This window comes from Sus scrofa, chromosome 4 (assembly GCF_000003025.6).
Source record: "Sus scrofa isolate TJ Tabasco breed Duroc chromosome 4, Sscrofa11.1, whole genome shotgun sequence".
NCBI classification, from domain to species: domain Eukaryota; kingdom Metazoa; phylum Chordata; class Mammalia; order Artiodactyla; family Suidae; genus Sus; species Sus scrofa.
The window spans coordinates 41,280,453-41,295,134 of record NC_010446.5 but is presented as its reverse complement, the minus strand read 5'-3'; the positions used below and the strand labels follow the sequence as shown (position 1 = coordinate 41,295,134).

Genomic DNA, 14,682 nt, shown 5'->3' with positions numbered 1-14,682 from the left:
TTTGCTCTGGGCTCTGCTGAGCTGCATCCAGCCCCAAGTGCCCATAGATGTGACTGATTCCAGCAAAAGCAAATGGAGCTCTTTCTTTGCACTTTCCTGTTGTCATCACAAGCTGTTTGTAAGCCCCATTCTCTTGGTGCCAGATGATTCCCTGCTGAAAATGAATCACTTGTGTGAAATATTTATAGTTCAATCTATTAGGTATTTAATAATTGTATACGGCAACAGGGCAAAAATTGAGTGTGTCAAGTTTGATTTCGGACTCCTTTTTTCTTTCTTGATAACCTTGACCACTTTCAGACATCTTTAGTCCCAAGATTCTTTCTGTATCAGTTACCTATTGCCACAGTAATGCTGAGTAACAAACAACTTTATAATCTCGGTGACATAATTAGCATTTATTGTGCATTCTGGAGTCAGCTGGGGATTAGCCAGAGGTTCTGCTGATCTTGGTTAGGCTTCTTCACTTATCTTAGGCAGAGGCAGTAGCTCTTCAGTGATCTAAGATGGCCTTGGCTGGGGAATTGGCTTTACTAGATGTCTTCTGGCAGATGAGTCCAGGCATGTTACTTTTTCTTTTGTCTTTTTAGGGCCACACTCAGGGCATATGGAAGTTCCCAGGCTAGGGGTTGAATTGGAGCTGTAGCTGCTGGCCTGTGCCACAGCCACAGCAACACAGGATCCAAGCTGTGTCTGTGACCTATATCACAGCTCAAAGCAATGCCTGATCCTTAACCCACCGAGCAAGTCCGGGGATCGAACCTCTATCCTCATGGATACTAGTCAGGTTCATTAACCACTGAGCCATGACAGGAACTTCCAGGCATGTTCTTATGATGTTGGCAAGGGTGTGAGAGGGAGGGCAAGTTCAGTTATGAAGCACTGTTCAAATCTTTTTGCATCACATTGCTAACATCTCATTGGCACAGCAAATCACTTGGACATGAAGCCTGAAGTCATAGTGGAGGGCATTGTCAAATTACATGGCAAATGCACAGATATGGAAAGGGATGAAGAATTGGAAAGGATCCAAGCTACATTTACACCAAGCTGTGATCATGGTTTTGTGCAAAGCTAACATATTGTAACTTCCAGGGATATCTGCTTTATACATGTGATAAAAATATGGAAGAAAAGGAATGGGGCTCTGTGGTGCATTCAAGATGGCCACAAATTCTTTGTCATTTTCTTGACTAAGGAGGGTCTATTCCTCCATCCACTTAAATCTTGGCTGGGCCAGTGGCTCTGTGATTAGTAGAACACAGCGGAAGTGACCCATTGCCTGATCTGGGTCCAGTCTTTCAGAGGATTGGCAGCTCCCATGCCCTCTCTCTTGGATGTTTATTCTTGTGATATCCTCACTCAGAACGTAGTTGCTATGAGATAAGAAGCCCAGACCCCAGAGCGAGGCCACAAAAGGTAGCCTCAACTACCAGCCACGAGCATCCAATGGGCTCTGGATGATTGCAGCCCAGACAGCATCGTGTGAATGAGAAGACCTGCCCAGCTTGGTGCAGAGTTGTGAGAGATAATAAAATGGTTTTAGTTTATTCAAGCCACTAATATTCGGGATGGTTTCCTGTGCCGCCATAGGCAGCTGAAACTCACTGAGAATGACATTCTAGGCATTAGATCAGAGTGAAGGAGGGAAGTATTTTTGATTTGTAGGTTTTTCTAGAGTCTTTTTAAGGGTAGAGACCCATTTTACCTAAACTTATAGCCAACTTTGCAAATAGTATTATGACAAGATAAGTACAGTTTATTAAGCGTGCCGACTTCAAAGTAGAGAATAGCATAAACACAGAGGGATCTTAGCCACTGTAGGCTTTACCGTATCAGCACCTTGGGCTTCATTCTCTGTTCTTGACTCTAGAGAGCACTGCAGAGGGCTCCTCAGAGCAGAAAAAAGGGGCTACCTTTTCTCTTGTCCCTTCCTAAGGCATGCATGTGCCTGTGTATGGGTGAAAACACATACCCCCCCCACAGTCCTTATTATTATTTTAAAAACTTATATGTGCTTTTCCCTGCTGCTGGTTTCATTCTTCAGCGATGCCCAGCATAGTTCAGGGCTCTGCATGTCATTCATCCGTTGATAGATACCAATCTCTGCCCATGACATTGAATTTAATTTTGAGAGAAATTTGCTGTCAGGGATAAATCACATGGTGACAAGTCACACCCTGCCCTCCCAGAACAAACGGCATCTCCCTTTGAATTGCCACCTGCTATGAGATGTCCAGACGTCTGCTCTCTTCCTTGTTGCACATGGAAGCTGCCTGGACCATTGTTGAACTCAGATAATTGTCCTATCTTACTGCAGATTCCTCTCTCGCCACTCCCTCCTCCCTCCAGGTTTATTGAGGTCTAATTCACAAATGTACATATTTAAGGTGTACAGGGTAATTATTTGATGTACATGCACACAATTTGATATACATTGCCACAGTCGAGGTAACATCCGTCACCTCACATAGTTGCTTTTTGTGTGTGTGTTGAGAATGCCTAAGATCTGCTCTCTTAGCAAATTTCAAGTATACAATACATATTAAGTATGATCACAATTCTGTACATTAGATTATCAGCACTTGTTCATTTTCTAAGTGAAAGTTTGTGCTCTTTAATTAACCTCCTGACCATATGCCCCAATGCCCAGGCCCTGGTAGCTACCAGTCTACTCTTTCTATGAGTTTGACATTTTTATTTTAATTCTTCATATAAGTGATATCATGCAGTATTTTTATTTCTCTGTTTGGCTAATTTCACTTAGCATAATGCCCCCAGCTTCATTTGAATTGTCAAAAATGATGGGTCTTCCTTTTTTTTTTGCTTTTTAGGGCACACCCACAGCATATGGAAGCTCTTGGGCTAGGGTTCAAATTGGAGCTACAGCTGCCTGCCTATACCACAGCCACAGCAACATGGGATCCGAGCCGTGTCTGTGACCTACACTGCAATGCCGGATCCTTAACCTCCTGAGTGAGGCCAGGGATCGAACTTGCATCCTCATGGATTCTAATTGGGTTCGTTAACTGCTGAGCCCCAAATGGAACTCTGGGATTTCCTCTTTTTAATAGCTGAATACTAGTCCATTGTGTGTGTGTGTGTGTGTGTGTGTGTGTGTGGTGGGTGAGATGCAGGGCCCTGAACCATGCTGGGCATTGCTGTGTAAGTTATGTATGTGTCTATCACATTTTCTGTGTCCATTTATCCACTAGTGGACACTTAGGTTGTTTCCATGTCTTACTATTGTAAATAATGCTGCAGTGAACATGGGAGTACAGATAGCTCTTTGAGGAACTTATTTCATTTCCTTTTGATAGATACCCAGAAGTGAGATGGCTGGGTCACCTGGTAGTTCTCTTTGTAACTTTCTCCCCCTGTTTTTAGCATCACACACCTCTGCTTTCCTTTGTATTTGGTACCAGAGTCTGGAACCTCTGTAGCTTGATTCCTACAGAGAATAAGGCTGTGGTGAGTCAGACCAGGCCAGTGTCTGTCTGGGAGGAATAGGAGAAAGGACCTACTTGGGGAGAGCTATGTCCTCTCTCCGGGTCTGCCCTGGCAGGAGCCATGGAGGGAGAATTTTATGGCTCCTGAGAGCTTTGTGCCTCCAAATGTGACCTGTCATAGGTTCTGTGCCGCAAACTGATGCAACCTCTGTAGATTCTCAAATTACAGTTTTTATAATTTCTCCTTTGCTAAGTCACACATCATTCCTTCAACTCCATTCTTCCAAAGTTAGTATAAATGTTTCGCTTGCTGAAATCTTCACATCGTCTTTATGGGTTAATAGATTTTTTTGCAGGAAAAAATTCTTTGCTGTATTTTATTTGGCTTTTAGTAGGAAGAGGTGATCAGCTCATGTTGTCAATACTCCATGTTTAACCGGAAGTCCTTCTTTGAGTTTGAACTGATTTAGGGGCTAGCAACATTACGATGTTCATTTAGTTATCCTTTAAGAGAATTGAATGGAGTTCTGTAATTTCTTGAGGAACCGCCATACTTCCATAATGATTGTACCATTTTACATTCCCACCAGCAGTGTACAGGAGTTCCTTTTCTCCACATCCTTGCCAAACTCTCTTATCTTTTCAAGAATAGCTATCCTAACAGGTGGGAGGTAATATTCCACTGGGATTCAAACAGATAAACCACCAAAGCTCCAGGGGCTAGAAGCAAACTGCCAGTTTGGTGCAGTGAGGGTAGCTTTGGGCTCAGGCTTATGAGACATATTGCCACCTAACCATACGACATCTGTGGGTCTCTGCAACTTCTCTGAACCCCAGTTTCCTCATCTACAGAGTCAGGGTAGATTAAAGATGACAGTCCTGTAAGGCCCCTCCTAGCTTTACAATTCTCAGATTTTGCAGGGCACCTGGAGTCACTGACCTTGGCTTTTGGAGACTCCTTTGAGGATTCTTTCCACGATGTAGGAGGCAGTGCGGGGTGTCACAGGGAACATGTGCCTTAGGAAAATGAGCACATCTATCCTACTTCAGGTCCTTACCCTAGCTCTTCTGCTTACTTTCCGTATTTAGTTTGAAAATGAAGTCCCTGGTCTTACAGTACCTCTTTGATTCACTGCCAGTATTTGCTGAAGCAAACTACAGGGAGAGGTTAGGCTAGCATACTGTAAAGGGGGACAGATGACACAAATAGTTCTTTCACCTCAGTTAACACATCAGAAACCCAGTTCTTATCTTCCTGGTGGAGAGGGGTCTCCCAAGTTATCTCCTGGGGGTGAAGGGCTGAGCCCCCGTCCTTTTCCCACCACGTACATGTGACTGTTTTCCGAGATGTTGGCCAGAGCCCCTATCTCCTAGGGCCTGGGATTAGCACATCCTGACCTGGACCCATTCCCGCAGGAGTTGCTGGGGGGCCTAGGTGCCAAGGGGGCAGGCTGGGGGGAGCATACCAGATGGCCGGACGAAGGTCATGTTGGCACTTGTTTCTGCCGCAAAGTCTGGGGCGATGAATGGTGCACTGAAATGATGAGCATTACATTAGAAACTTGGGAAGGCGCGTTCACTTAGTGATGCAATTTTTTAACCCTGTGTGCATTTTAATGGAAATTTAATCGTATGGTTCAGATTTATTTACACTTAACTCATCAAAATGTTGTTTTGCAAGAGGGAGTCCAGGTCCAAAAAACCTATTGAGTTTTTTTTTTTATAAGCTTTTTAAGGACTTTCCTTTTTTCTTATAAACAGGAAACCATGTATCACTGAGAGAAAATAAACTTGAACCCCAAAAGGTTCAAGTCGGGAGCTATGAGCACCAGGAATACTCTGAGATGAGAGGGACTTCCCCATGTTTTATTCTTAGAAATTCGCAGGCAGACAGCTGAGGCTATCAGTAGAAAACTGTCTAGTTTTCTAAAGTTAGTATGTATCCTGAAATGTAGCATGCAAATTAGAAACGTTATGGTTCTTTTTCTTTTTCAGATCGTTTGCTTTCAGCATATTTTTCACTACTTTTTTTTTCTGCATAAAAGTTGGGTGAAGTGTATAAAACCACGTCATAAGCAGAGATTTCATCTCATGTCAAGTTTCTCAGCATTTCCAATTGTACTAAAGAAATAACTACATAGAGAAATAAATATGGTGCAAACAAAAGTAACCTTTTACAAGAGAAACTATCTGAGGTCTAACTTTTCCCTGTTTTTTGACTGTACTGGCTGTATCTATACAGGTAAAGTGGACAGGTTATTGTTTATTTGTAGATGTCTGTTAACAGATCTCCCCCTCCTTCGCTTAAGGGGTTGGAGCAAGTATCACAAAGTATCTAAATATTGAGGAGTTCATTGTTTGGATAGTTTATATACTTCTTATATACTCATACCTTTTTTTTTAATTTTAATTTTTTGCTTTTTCAGGGCCACACTCGTGGCAAATGGAAGTTCAAATCGGAGCCACAGCTGCCAGCCTACGCCACACGGGATCCAAGCCACATCTGCAACCTACACCACAGCTCACAGCTACACCAGATCCCCAACCCACTGAGTGAGGCCAAGGATTGAACCTGCATCCCATGGATCCTAGTTGGATTCATTTCCGCTGAGCCACGATGAGGACTCCCAACTTAAATTGCTTTACTTATGTATTTATGCTTTTAACTTTACTTTTGTAAGTATGTGTACTTACATACTTTTACGCTCTTAATACTTCACTTATATACTCTTTTTTCACTTTATACTTACTATTTTACTTTATATTCATATACTTTATGTAGTATAGAGTCTGGACTGGTACTTAGCGTTCATTTTGACTCTGTGTATGCTGTTCACACCCTTTTGATATCAGTCTGTGTATTTTTCCCTTGGAAATACAGATCAATTCATGAATTGTCAAAATGTCTCTCTAATTTTAGGGTTAGAGGGTTAAAGTGAGCAAAGTGGACTGACCATTCAACTAAGAATTCACCTCTTAGTCCTTGGTCTTTGTAAACATTGGAGAAACAGAAATTGACTTAAGAGTGTCAATTGATGCTTGCTAGAGAGGTGCCTTTATAGGACGAGGCTCTGCCAATAGGGTCAAATGCAGAATGGGAAGTTTCACCATGTCCAGTTTTCTGGAATACATGATATAAATTTATCTTTTATGAACCTGTCATTTTCTCCCCTGAATGTTTTTGTGTTTTAGGAGGAGGACTAGTTCTTCTAGTTCACCACCACCTGACTAAGTTTTATACTCCTGCTACTATAAATCTACTACTGTGATTTTAAATACAGTTCAAGATAAGATGAAGTTTATAACTAATCTTAATAAGGAAGCAATTCATCATTTGAATTTTATTCACTCCTTACATGTAACAAGTTGGAAGGGTCTGAAAAGCATTTTCAACAATATCTTTACACATTAAGAATTTTTATTTTATTGCCGATGTTTTACTACAGTTTTTTTTTACTGAGTAGATGTGAAAAAAATGAAGTGCAAAATAAAATTTATCAATGCCGTGATCACAGCCAATGAAGTAACTGACTAGGAACTTCCCCTGGTTCACATCCTTTCCAGCTGTTCGGAGGAACTCTATCAGATCTGCCTGGGAGAGCAATAAAGAGACTTGGTGGCAAAACACAGCACAAATAATTGCTCATCCTGTGTGAAATGCCTTCCATCCGCTTTGGGAAAACCTCCTTGTGGCAGGAAGAAGCCAGGTAGCATGGAATAAAAGGGTAAGTGGTTTCTGCCAAGCAGGTACCCAAGAGCCAGCTGGCAACTAGGGACTCATGGGTGGGGACCCGGATTTGAATGGCAAAAGTCAAAGGAAAAACAGGACTGTACCAGCTTCAGAACTGAGCACTTAATAGCCTCATCAAGGAGGCTGTGGGGGAATTCAGCACACAAATAAAGATAAACAAACTTAAAAACAGGCTTTATAGGCCCGGTGTAACATGTTAGCTATTAGGAGGCTTCTACTGGTGCCCAATGATGCGTCACTGTGGGTGGTTAGAGCTCTTGGAAGAAAGCAGGGCTGAGCTGGGCTCAGCTGGGGTAGTACAGGTAAGTTGCTGGACTTCTGTGTGGAAGTTGAGCTCTTTTCATGATCCACTTGGAAGATTGTGCCCTCTGTAAACTCGTCACATTCGTGTGCCTTCTGAGTTCCACAGAATCAACCTGCATCATCAGCGTTGCTGCTTAATGATTACATAGCATCTCTTCTGTGAAATAAGTCAGAGAACACGCAGCACATAGTTACACACTCTACATCAAAATGGGATTATCTTCCAAAAGTGAGATCCACTCATGCACGTGTATGTGTGTGAAATTCACATTGAAATGCTAGTATTTTTTCTCTTCTTTAGATTTAAAATGAAAATATTTTTTAAAATGACATGGAACCCATGTGAGAAGAGGGCTTCTAGAAATAAGGGTCTTTCTGGCAAATTTTCATTTGGAGTTTTTGTTATACAAATCTTTTTCTTTTTTTTTTTTTTTTTTGTCTTTCGTCTTTTGTCTTTTTGTTGTTGTTGTTGCTATTTCTTGGGCCGCTCCCGCGGCATATGGAGGTTCCCAGGCTAGGGGTTGAATCGGAGCTGTAGCCACCGGCCTACACCAGAGCCACAGCAACTCGGGATCCGAGCCGCGTCTGCAACCTACACCACAGCTCACGGCAACGCCGGATCGTTAACCCACTGAGCAAGGCCAGGGACCGAACCCGCAACCTCATGGTTCCTAGTCGGATTCGTTAACCACTGCGCCACGACGGGAACTCCTTCTTTTTTTTTTTTTTTTGTCTTTAAATCTTTTTCTTTTTTTCTTTTTTTTGGGTGAACCTGCAGCATGTGGAAGTTCCTAGGCTAGGGGTCAAATCAGAGCTGCAGCTGCTGGCCTATGCCACAGAAATAGCAATACTGGGTCTGAGCCGCATCTGCAACCTACACCACACCTTGTGGCAATGTTGGATCCTGACTCACTGGAGCGAGGCCAGGGATTAGAGCTTCATCCTCATGGAGACTATGTTGGGTTCTTAACCTGATGAGCCACAGTGAGAACTCCCTGCCATTAAAAAATAATAAAAATAAATCTTTATTTAGGTTTAAGTTCATGATTACAGTAAAAATATCAGATTTTGTTTTTTGAACTTGAGAAATAGAAATCTACAAGCTTCTCCTCCCCTTTCTCCACAATCTGAACAAAATTCAAATACCCATCATGAATTGTTTTACCTTTAAAGGGCCTGTACTCAATGGAACCAAAGAACTTGGACTCTTCTCCTTTCCTGGAATACATTGAGCTTTGTTCTTTGCAGCCGAGGCAATTTCTATTAAAGAGAGTTTCAGTTTCGTGTGTAATTAATAGTTGGGCATTTCCCAAGGCTTTCCTCAGGACTCTTTCTGTATCTGTTTTGTGATACAGGGCTCCCTTGCTAAATATTTCCAGATCATATAGATTTAGATAAGACAAGTTCCAGGACTTTGAGTATTTTCTATTTTGACATTTATGGTATTTATTAGTGTAATGAAAGTAATACTTTGACAAGTCCCCAAGTAATAAATGGCAATATGCTCAACCCCTGAGCAGTTTAGAGTAACTTTCAGTCGCTAGTGACCACCTGCCGTCCCACTGTTCTCCTTTCAGAGGTGTGAGCAAATTTGAAATACCTCAGGATCAGCCCTTTTGGTCTGCGTTCCCCAAGACAGTAATTGTATTTCCCTCAGTCCCTCTGGGTGGTCCGTGGGCCTGACATATCTCGTTCCTTCATCTGTGAGAATTAGTGAGTTAGGAAAGGATGAACTATAGCTTGGGGCAAATCGCATTCTTTGTGCCTGCACTGAACATGGGGCATGCTGGGACTCCTGTGTCAGGGGGAGCCGCTGTTACCCCCAAACCACATGTGTTCACCAGAGGGCAGTGTGGGTCACTCTGAGTATCAGGAGACAGGTCTTCACTGAAACATAATTTCAACTCAATCTGGGAACTAATTACGGTTCACTTGGATGCTTTCCAGAACAGTCTTCCTGTGAAGTGAGTTGGGTGGGCTTTATTCATTCTCCCTTTCTCCCTTCTCTGCAGATTTTTGCTTTTCTTACGAATTTATCTCATTCTGCAACATAGAGTAATGTGTTATATTCTACTAGGAATATATGTCTTTGTGGTCTACTGGGTTTGAGCCTGGGAAGGGACTATTTTTCTCATTGTTCAGTCTTCCCAACTGTGAGCATAGCACTTTCTGTAAATATTTTTCAAATTGTCTCAAAGATCTAAATCTTAATAGAACTCTGTGTGCGTGGTAGTTAGGTTAATGCTAGCTTCTTGTAACAAATAAACCATCAAATTTTAGTGATTTTACCCAAGAAAAGTTGACCTCTTGTTCATGTAATAGTCCAGCATGAATATGCCTGGTCAGTGCAGCTTCCTCTATACAGTGGGAAATCCAGGCTCCTTATGTCTTGTGGCTCTGCCTCCTCTAGGCCCTCAGAATTTTCTGCATCCAGCCAGAGATAGGGTAAGAAAGTATGGAAAAGGGACATCTGTGTCTGTCACCTTGCCTGGAAGTAGAATGTATCACTTTCATTGGTATTCTATTGGGAAGACCCGTCACGTGATTTTACCTAGATGAAGGGCCTCTGGGGGAGGAAGTGCCTGGCAGACTATTGCTTCTCAGTGGAGAAGGGGAAGCTTTTGGAGGCCAGCTGTCTCTACCATCTTTCCCATAAGGTAAACTCCTTGAAGAATGACAGTCATACAAAGTGATGTCTGAAAGGTCTTTGGAGCCATGATATCTCCTCTCTTCATTTTACAATTGAGGATACTTAGACTTGGTAGTGGGACTTTTCCAAGTCCATGCAGGTAGTTGATGGCAGAGTTGGGACTAGACCCAGGTCTTCTCACTGCTGGTTATTTCGGCAGTACTATGTGCAATCAGAGTGCTTGTGACATTTGCACTGCTCAGGTGTATGTTAGGTGCCTAGGAGCAGTGCATGGGGAGCGTTTCCGTGGAAAGTTCAGTGGGGGTTGTTGAGTCTGGTGTATTTAATTCAGCTCCACTTTCCCCTTCTTGTCTTTCCCCTGTGACTTAACAGACGTGCCCTCTCCTTATGATAACCTATGAAAATAGCACATTGGCTGGATTTGGAGGTGCGTGAGAAATGGGAGCATGGTGTTGGTCTGAGGTGTAGCCACAGTTAACCAATGCTGATGGTGGAGCGACCCTAGTGTTGTAAGGTGAGGAATGCATGGCGTGATTTGAAAGAGCATATATCTAAAACCTCCCAGTGGTCAACATGAATCTTCTCTTAAAATTTTTTTTGGAGTTCTCGTTGTGGCGCAGTGATTAACGAATCCGACTAGGAACCATGAGGTTGCGGGTTCGATCCCTGGCCTTGCTCAGTGGGTTAAGGATCTGGCATTGCCGTGAGCTGTGGTGTGGGTCTCAGATGCGGCTGGGATCCCATGTTGCTTTGGCCCTGGTGTAGGCCGGTGGCTACAGCTCCAATTTGACCCTTAGCCTGGGAACCTCCATGTGCCACAGGAGCGGCCCTGGAAAAGGCAAAAAGACAAAAAAAAAATTTTTTTTTTGAAGGGTTACTAGGAGGTTCTTGTTGCAATATACTTCTAGAAGTTACTTGGGTAATATACAAGCTATCTCTTTACTGAATCGCCTGTGAGCATGTAGGTCAGTATGGAGCAGGATCTTGGGGGAGCAAGAGAGAGGGCGGATAAATTCTGAGAGGGAGAGAGAGACTGGAAAGGTTTGGAAGATGGGATACTTTGAGGAGAGCCGACTGGGAGTGTTGTGTTATTGCTGGAGGGGAAGTATTTGTCAATCGAAGATTTGAATGAGGGTAACTGGGAGATGATGGGGGAAAGAGGGCATGAACTGGGAAGGTGGGGGATCTTCCAAGACAAACTTACGCTCTCCTCTTCTTTACTGTGTCATTGGACTGACCATCAGTGGCAAAGAATCTTGGTTCTAGATCTGGCTCTATGCTCCCTCTGTGAATACTCCTGGAGCAGTGACTTAACCTTTCTGGGTTTCGGGTTCTCCACTTATAAAATAGGAGGGTATACCAGACCACTGGATTTCTACCTCTGTTATCTGGGGACTCGAGTGTCCTGTGGACGTTCCTCAAGGGTGTCACTGAACAGATGGCTGTGGGTATCAAGTAAGGGCTTTCTGCCCTGTCACTTCCTCTCCAACTAAGTTAACTTTGCTCTATCTGTTTTGTGTTACAGAAACTTTTTGTTTGAATGACAGGTTTTGGGTCTAAAAGAAAGTTTTGGGAATGTCCTCTGCCTAGACAATCTCTCGAGTTTGTTCTAGTTTTGACATTTTGGGAATCTGTCATCAGTATTCAAAGCCCTCAAATTTGGACAGGCCAGGTCACAAGCTCCTGTCTTCCCTGTCCTCAGGAGGCTGTAACTGAAGACTCGTGGCCAGTAGGAATTGGACAATTATTGCACAGGGCACACTCTCAAGTGCATCATCATACTTCGAAGTCTAATGAGTGCCTGGCTCTGTTCTAGGCCTTTTACATAATTGAATATTTATATCCCCAACAATTTAATTAAGTAGATATTTTTATTACCTTTACCATTTTAAAAACAAGGAGGCTAAGTCTCAGAGAGATAAAGCAACCTAGCTCAAAACAAACAAACAAAAAAACCAATCAAACAAAAAACCTCAAACCGGGCTAGGATTCCAGATCAGCTCTGACTCTAGAGTCCTTCTTTGTTCTTATTGTCTGATGTGGTTATTATCTTATTATCTGATTCTCCTGGCTCTTTGCAGGCTTCCTTTGCACTACTGGTCCCCAGGTGGCTCTTACATAGTGGGAAGACTTTCTTTTCTGAGTGGATGTAACAGGCTTCTGGCTGTCAAGGTGACTGAAGTTCTCACCTGGGCTACACGTTCCTCGCTAAGTACAGTGCTTAGCCCAGGGCAGCCAGCCTGGCAAAGGACCCATAACATTTAAGATCACTGAGGCTGTAGAATTCCTACAGAGAGCACAGTTCACATGGCTCAAGGCAAGGAGCTGGGCTCTTCTCAGACCACCACCCTGAGTGTTCCATGTGCTATGGCACAAATTCAATCCCTGGTCTAGGAAATTCCACATGCTGTGGGTGTGGCCAAAAAAAAAAAAAAAAAAAAAAACAAAAAAACAAACCAAACAAAACCTTTAAGTCTGAAAACAGCCATATGTTGAGAGATATCTGGATTTTTCTCATAGACTTTCAGCCTCTCCCAATCTTTGACATCTAACTCAATGTGTTTTTAATGACTTTGTCAACCTTAGCTCTATTAGGAAATGCCATTAGACCTGCAAACTAATTGTCTAGGAGCAAACTTGAGTTGAAGATGAGCTTGTAAGCTACCCTGCCTCCATCCACTTCCTTGTTTGTATAAGTTAAAAAAAATTTTTTTTAATTGAACAAAATTATTGAAGTGCAGTTGATTTACAGTGCTGTGTTAATTTCTGCTGTACAGCAAAGTGATTCAGTTATACATACATATTCTTTTTCATATTTTTTTCCATTATGGTTTATCACAGGATATTGAATATAGCTCCCCTTTAAAGTCTATTTTTGTGTTTGTTTAAGTTTTCAGGCTTATCCTATCTCCCTGATGCTGGCTCTTTGAATAGCATAACCTTGGTGATGAATTCCAGATGTTAAGCTAGAGTGCTTCAGGGGCTTATATGCTGTAGTTTTGAGTGAACGAATGCATTTTTTTTCCTTGTGACTAAAAGGCTAAACAGCAGGTCATGCGTACCTATGCATGCAAAAGGATATTTATATTTTCGATCAGGTGAAATGCACCTGGGAACTATATATATCACCAATTGGTATAATAAGATTGACTCTAAATGTCTGAGTGGCTCAAAAGGCCAACTCTGGGGCTGAGTGGCCCAGCTCGATCAAGTTTCTCTCTGGGAGATATTGGATATATCTGTTACCTTGTCACAGCTGCTTGTTTGATGTTTGAACACATTAAATATGTGCAGCTCTTTGTTTACAAAAACTGGAATAAAGGTGAAAGCTATCAGAGAAAGAAAGTCCTGCCAAAGGGCATAGTCATCTTGGGTTATCTTTGTTCAGAATTATCCACCTCATGCCTCATTCCTCTGGTTTTGTTTTGTTTAGTTCCCAGAAACTGCATTTTTGGATCACCCCATTTCGTTCATTCATTTAGAAGCTTCAGCACTGTGCTGAATGAATAAATGGGGAAACAGCACAAATGCTACATGGATGGGCCCTTTCCTCATGTCTAGTAGAAAGATACACACGCCAAGAATGGCCCCGGAGTGTGTTAAGTAGTTGTGAACTGGGGGTTGGCACGTGCTATCTGCCTCTACGTGGACTGAATCAAGAGGCACTGCACTGCTGGCCCTCAACACCCCCTGAAGGGAACTCAGGGTGGAGAGCACGCTATGCTCTGGGAACAATGCAGAACAGGTCTTCAGGTAGTTAGATATTCTCAGGAGAAGATTTCATGGGCCCAATTCTTGCAGATCCTTGTATCCAGAAAAGCATTAAAATCCTTCAGGTTGATGTCTTCCTCGTGACTATCAGAAACCTTCAGGAGACCAGCAACCACCTTCTGTAAAAATGGTTGCATGTACCTCCCCCTTCACCAAAATCACATATGTACTGACATTTCCCCTGTCTGTTTGGAGCAGTATCTCAGAGCTATCTGAAATGCTGCCTCCTGGGCTAGAGTCCTCATTTTGCCCCCAATGAAACTTAACTCTCAGCTTTTTTTTTTTTTTTGCTTTTTAGGGCTGCACCTGTGGCAAACGGAAGTTTCTGGGCTAGGGGTCAAATAGGATCTATAGCTGCTGGCCTATGCCACAGCCACAGCCACAGCCACAGCCACAGCCACAGCCATGTTAGATCTGAGCCTCATCTGCAACCTACACCACAGCTCACCACAGTGCCAGATCCTTAACCCACCGAGCACGGCCAAGGATTGAACCCATCACCTTATGGTTCCTAGTTGGATTTGTTTCTGCTGAGCCACGATGGGAACTCCAACTCTCAGCTTTTAAGTTGTGCTTATTTTTTAAGCTGCCATAGTTTAGGAGGGGAATGCTGTATGCACCACTGCAAAGCAAAGGAGCGGCCAGACATGTGGATCGGAGGACTCTTCAGGGTGAGTGTGACTCATTCAGATGCAGGGGAAGGAGGAGGAAATGCCGAGTATCTGCAACAGCATGAGCAAAGCATTATGGGAAGAAAA

General features: G+C 42.9%; 1 long non-coding RNA gene across 3 annotated transcripts in view; it reads left to right on the top strand.

The window, feature by feature from the left end:
- Positions 5,954 to 14,682, top strand: part of LOC102164357 — a 194,962-nt gene continuing 186,233 nt past the window's right edge. For all 3 annotated transcript variants that reach the window (XR_002343200.1, XR_002343198.1, XR_002343199.1), the window contains exons 1-2: positions 5,954 to 6,125; positions 7,014 to 7,174. This is a non-coding gene — a long non-coding RNA (uncharacterized LOC102164357). The remainder of the gene's footprint in view (positions 6,126 to 7,013; positions 7,175 to 14,682) is intronic.